The sequence below is a fragment of the Mus pahari genome, chromosome 17, assembly GCF_900095145.1.
Source record: "Mus pahari chromosome 17, PAHARI_EIJ_v1.1, whole genome shotgun sequence".
In the NCBI taxonomy this organism is placed as follows: Eukaryota; Metazoa; Chordata; class Mammalia; order Rodentia; family Muridae; genus Mus; species Mus pahari.
The window spans coordinates 49,018,289-49,024,288 of NC_034606.1; the positions used below are offsets into that span (position 1 = coordinate 49,018,289).

At 47.4% G+C, this 6,000-nt stretch overlaps 1 protein-coding gene across 1 annotated transcript in view; it reads right to left on the bottom strand.

The window, feature by feature from the left end:
• The window catches only part of Efcab6 (EF-hand calcium binding domain 6), a 190,055-nt gene that overhangs the window by 95,848 nt on the left and 88,207 nt on the right, over positions 1–6,000 (bottom strand). The gene's annotated exons all lie outside the window — the stretch shown is intronic.

Genomic DNA, 6,000 nt, shown 5'->3' on the forward strand with positions numbered 1-6,000 from the left:
CAGTACTGGAGATTTTTCAATACGGGAGGGACTCGAGGGCCAAGGTGATGGCTGTTTCTTAACGAATCCCCCTGACCAGAGTACAATCCCTGACATCCACATAAAGAGTCAGATTCTGTGGTCTGCACCTGTAATTCCAGCACTCCATGTCACTCCTACAGTGACATGGGAGGCCCAAAGTTGTGAGCCAGGGTCTGGAATACACAACACAGTGATGCACACCACACTGCGCTAGTGAGGTGGAGGGAAGAAGCAACTCCCAAAAGTTGTCTTCTGACTTACACACACACACACACACACACACACACACACACACACACACACAATTTTAAAAATACTAAAAATATTTATTGATCCAAATCTCTTAGAAAGGGACTAAGCTCCCAAGAAAGAATTAACACACACTTCCTCTAAGCTTTCCTGTGTTTGTTCCATGGGAGGGGGTGTCGTCTGAGCCCCTGCCTGGGGGAAGACTCATCCAGAGAACTGACAGCCCTATTTGACATGTCATATTCATGTATGTGCCAGGCTAATAAAATCTTTTTTTGTTTGTTTGTTTGTTTGTTTNGTTGGTTGGTTGGTTGGTTGGTTGGGTTTTTTTGTTAGAAATTGGGTCTCATTCACCATATAGTCCTGGCTGGTCTAGAATTCACTCTGGAGACCAAGCTGGTCTCGAACTCCCAGATATCTATCTGCCTGCCTCTCTGCCTCTCTACCTCTCTGCCTCTCTGCCTCTCTGCCTCTCTGCCTCTCTCTCTGCCTCTCTGCCTCTCTGCCTCTCTGCCTCTCTGCCTCTCTGCCTCTGCCTCTGCCTCTGCCTCTGCCTCTGCCTCTGCCTCTGCCTCTGCCGCCTCCTGAGAGTGAGGGGTAAAACCTTATGCTACCACGCTCAGCTAATGGAATGTATCTTAATACTCCCAAGGCACATGGGCTTCAAGAAGGCTTTTCACATGGCTTCTGCCGTGACCAGGAGCTTCTAGAAAAGGAATAATACATGAAGTGTATCTAGGTGATGTCTGGAACCTCCAAAAATCCCCGTTTATTAAAAAAATGTAAGGCTTCATGTCAGAAAAACACAAGCAATTCAGCAAAGCACACAAAGAAACCAGAGGTAAGGGACACCTCGAGTCCCCAGCTCTGTGCTCTGAGATCTCACGATGCAGCCAGAGTTACAAAGATAAATTTACAAACAGCGAATCATGCCACACTTTCACACTGGCCAGATGTTTTCCTCACTTAGCAACATGTGTTGAAACATGGAGTGCATATAGGAGTCTGTGCACACCTGACTTTTTCTTTTAGGTGACACATGGCAGACCATGACATCAGTGATGGACCAGCAAAAGTCACAGTCAGCTTCCATCTTGATGCAAGCGGCTCTACAGATAAATACCTCTGCACATCCATCTCAGGGAGACCCCACGGTCTCTCCCCAGCACCCTGCCCTTCTCTGTCTCTCTACTCAATGTTGTGTTTACAGCTGTGGGCATTTATCTCTCACTCTTCTCCTCCGCTAGGGCTGGAGGATACAGGCCAGCAGACCTGGGGCTGGTTTTGTTCACAAATAGTGACCCAGACTACAGCATAAATTTGGTATGTGTTATTCAATATATCTAAGAGTGGGTGTGTTTTACAGGAAAAAAAGTTCTAACTAAAAATTGCAAAATATAAAAAGATGCTCCATGCCTTAACAGAGAAAATAACAACCCTCAAAATCCCAGTGGAGAGTGCATCAGATGTGCCAATGTGAACAAGTCCAACTGTGTCAGGTGGGCTGGCCTGTGGAACAGAACTCTGTATGCTCATGGTGGATGTGCAAACGATCGTGAGCAACAGGGGGATGCTTCAGGTAAGACGGAATCACGTTCTGGAGCATCAACTGAGACAGACTCCACCCATGATGGCATTCCAAGGACACACAGCACTGTGTGCCAAAGCTATGCACAGTCACGGTGGGACCTGGTGACACAACCCAAATGCCACCACAGGAGAACGTGGGACCTATACAGTGTTCAGCGGACAGACACTGTGGGGGGAGGTGACACACGGTATAGAGGTAATGACAGACACTGTGCAAGAGGAGATGACACATACACTGTGCTGGAGAGGTGACAGACACAGTGCAGGAGGAGGTGACAGACAGAGTGCAGGAGGAGGTGACACAGATACTGTGCAGGAGGAGGTGACACAGGCACTGTGCAGGAGGAGGTGACACAGGCACTGTGCAGGAGGAGGTGACACAGGCACTGTGCAGGAGGTGGTGATGGCAGGCACTGTGCAGGAGGAGGTGACACAGCCACTGTGCAGGAGGAGGTGACAGACACAGTGCAGGAGGAGGTGATGGCAGGCACTGTGCAGGAGGAGGTGACACAGACACTATGCAGGAGGAGGTGACACAGGCACTGTGCAGGAGGAGGTGANGTGCAGGAGGAGGTGACACAGGCACTGTGCAGGAGGAGGTGATGACAGCTACTGTGCAGGAGGAGGTGACACAGACACTGTGCAGGAGGAGGTGATGGCATAGCTCAGCGTGGCTTTTATGTTTCCTGTGTCAACAGAAGAACATATTTGGGACACCTGAAATCAGCTGCAGGAGAGCCATCCGTATCACCTCTGAAGCTTCAGAGCAGCAGCGGAAGCCAGAAGGCAACGGGAAAAGCATGCACTCTGTTATGATGAAATGAAATCCTAATGCAGCCATGCACAGCCAGACTCTGCTCAGCTCTAACCACACAAGGCACACGGCTTCCTAGGTGTGGGTGCAAGGGAAGCAGGAGCACCCATGAGCCTTTCTTGAGGAAATTATCAGACAATGAAACCCAGCCAGGCAAAAAAAAATAAACCAGAAAGAGAGAGAGAAATGCCTGGAGCACCAAACTCCACTGGTGACCACCAAATACAGCTGAGTATGAAAGGAAGGCCAGCCATCTGGGGATTGCCATAACTGTACAGAATATAAATGTTACCAACTCCAAGAACACAACATAGACACCAAGATCTGTGGGGTGGGGGCTGGGCAGAGGAAGCACAGCAAGTGTCAGTCAGTTGTCACTTGTCACCAAGCTCCACGGCAGCGAGCCAGCCTCTTCACAAACATCACCACCTCTTCAGCTCTGCCGGTTTCTCTCCATCCCTTTCATGGTGTGTTAATGTCCCTTCAGGGACTTAATATGTCGTGTGGGAAACAGACATCCGAAGTTCCAGGGCGTCTTCCCGTCGCTTGTGATTGACAGTACTGAAGCGGGTGGTGACAGCCGGGAGCCCAGAGCCACACCGCTTGGACGCTGGGACACGTTGTGTACCCTCTTCCTGCCTTGGTGTTCTCACGGTGCCTATCATGTGGGGACTGAATTGGTAATTCCAGGGCACCAGGGATTTGGCCTGGTGAGGGATGACCCATGGGCAGGGTTAATCTTGATGTCACATGACACTGAGGCTTGCTTTACTCCTGGTAAAAATCAAAGACATTTAAATTAAAAGTGTATGTGATTAAAAGAGAGTGGTTGTTGTTGTTGTTGCTTAGTTTTTTGGGTTTTTTGTTTGTTTGTTTGCTTGCTTTGGGGTTTTTTGGTTTTTTTGTTTGTTTGTTTGTTTGTTTGTTTGTTTGTTTGAGATGTGGCCTTTCTGTGTCAGTCAGGTTGGCCTGGAACTCAGATACCCCGCCTCAGCATCCGAAGCCCAGCACCACAACGCCCAGGGACAGTCTTCTTAGAAAAGCCGTTCTATCTTTTGCCTGCTCGTTAATGCAACCGTCTTTCCACACTTGCACAAGAAAGAACTTGAATGGCAGTCACCAAACACAGGCTGGGATGCCATGCTCTGGGTGGGGACTGCGGTTTGTAGACGACCCCCTATTTCCCTGTGTGTGCTTTCCAGAGAAGCTCACTTTTTTTTTTTTTTTTTTTGAGGGTTGTGTATTTTCTGAAAGTCACATGTTCGTGAATACGACGAGGTCCCTTCACCAACAAGAGAAAATGAGCTCTGCCAGTTTATCAGTAGATATGAACATGGTCCTTTCTTGGTTCCTTTCACCGATGCTGGCTTGGTCAGTGTTTCCTCGCTGAAATGTCCACATCAATAACTTGTAAAATTCTGTGTACATTAGAAATAGTTACTGAGGCTTCGGGATGGTTCAGTGTGCCGTTGTAGAACATCTGACTCTAGTCTCTACATTGGGCAGCTCACAACCACCTGTAACTTTGGCTCCCGAGAATCCAGCGCCTTCTTCTGGTCTCCTTGAGTACCCACACACCGGTGCACGCATACACACACAATCACGTACATGTAAATAAAAATAAAAAGACATTTTTTAAAAGGCACGGTTATTACTCATTTGCCATTTGTGCCATCATATTTCGCGAGGCTGGTCTCGTGTTCATGGAAAGTTTTACTGTACAAAAATATGTTTTCATTTTCATGCCATCAAACTTAGCCTTCTTCCTTTTGTTTTCGAGGCTTTCCTTTGCACTCTATAAGCACTTTAATTTCAAACTTTCAATTTTCCCTGGGCCGGGGCTGCAGCTTCAGCTTGGTGGTAGAGGTCTTGTTCCCATGGTCTGATACCTAATACCATGAAAATCCGTTTCATCCACGTTGCTCACTCTAGGTTTACAGTATTTGCTGGGTGTAGAAATTGGCTTTGGTGAGGATTTAATAGGTGACAAGCTTTGCTCTCAAAGTGTCTGGCAAATAAATTTATCTCAGTGACAATTTCATCACTGACAGTGATGTTATAGTGAATAATAATTTCATAGCGAACTTGCCCCTGTTCACTGAAATGTCCTTTGCTGTGTAACAGTTAGCTTTAACTGTCAACTTGACATGACCTACAACCACTCAATGAGAGACTGTCCCTATTAGGCTGGCCTGTCTGTGGGACATTGTCTTAAGTTAATTAACACAGGAAGACTCAGCCCAGTGTGGGCAGCACCATTCCCTAGGCAGGAGCCTGAACTGTGTATGGGTGGAAAGAATGATCTGAACACAAGCGAGCATCGTGCCTCATTTCCCTCTGCTCTTGACTGTGGATATGAGGTGACTAGCTGGAAGTTCATGCCTTGACTTCCCCACAACGAGGAACCGAAACTGTAAGCTGAAATAAACCTCTTTCTCCCCAAACTGCTTTCTGTCGGGTATTTTCTCACAGCAACAGAAATGAAACCAGAACACCAGGCTGAACTCCTGGCACAGCTTGACCCAGTGAAACTGCCTTCCTAACCCACAGGGGCTGCCCACGGCTGCACCAGCTCTATACTACCCCAACTGTTACATCTCCACAGGATTTAAACGTGGGAGAACTCCTCAAGCTTAACTTTTCAAAAAGCACATATATAATCCAAATACAGAGAGCAGAGAAAATAATCAAACCCCAACCCAAAGCTAGAAAAGGCCTGTTCATTTATTTATCAACGACCAACTCTCACCCAAGGTCATTAACGACCAACTCTCACCCAAGGTCATTAACGACCAACTCTCACCCAAGGTCAGATGAGGCCTCTTCAGTCAAGTTTTCTTTTATGTCACCCACATTCCTTTTATGTTTATATATATATATATATATATATATATATATATATATATATATATATATTTTTTTTTTTAGCCTGCAAGTAGTGCAGAGGATAGGGTTAAAATTAACTTCTCAGGCTGGGGAGATGGCTTTGTAGGTAGAGGTGAATATCAGAAGACCTGAGTTCAAATCCCCAGCAGCTATGTTATAGCATGACCATGTATGCCTGTAGCCACCGTACTGGCAGCTGGGGACAGGCAGATCCTGAGATCTCACCCATTAGCCAGCGCAGACAAAATGGAGCGCTTCAGTTCAGTGACTAACCCTGCCCCCAAACATGGAGAGTGATAGAGGAAGTCGGCTGACACCCTCTCTAACCTCGGCACGGACACTCGTGGGCTCCACACAGGCACACACATGTGCTGACAGGGAGAGTGATAGAGGAAGTCGGCTGACACCCTCTCTGACCTCGGCACGGACACTCGCGGGCT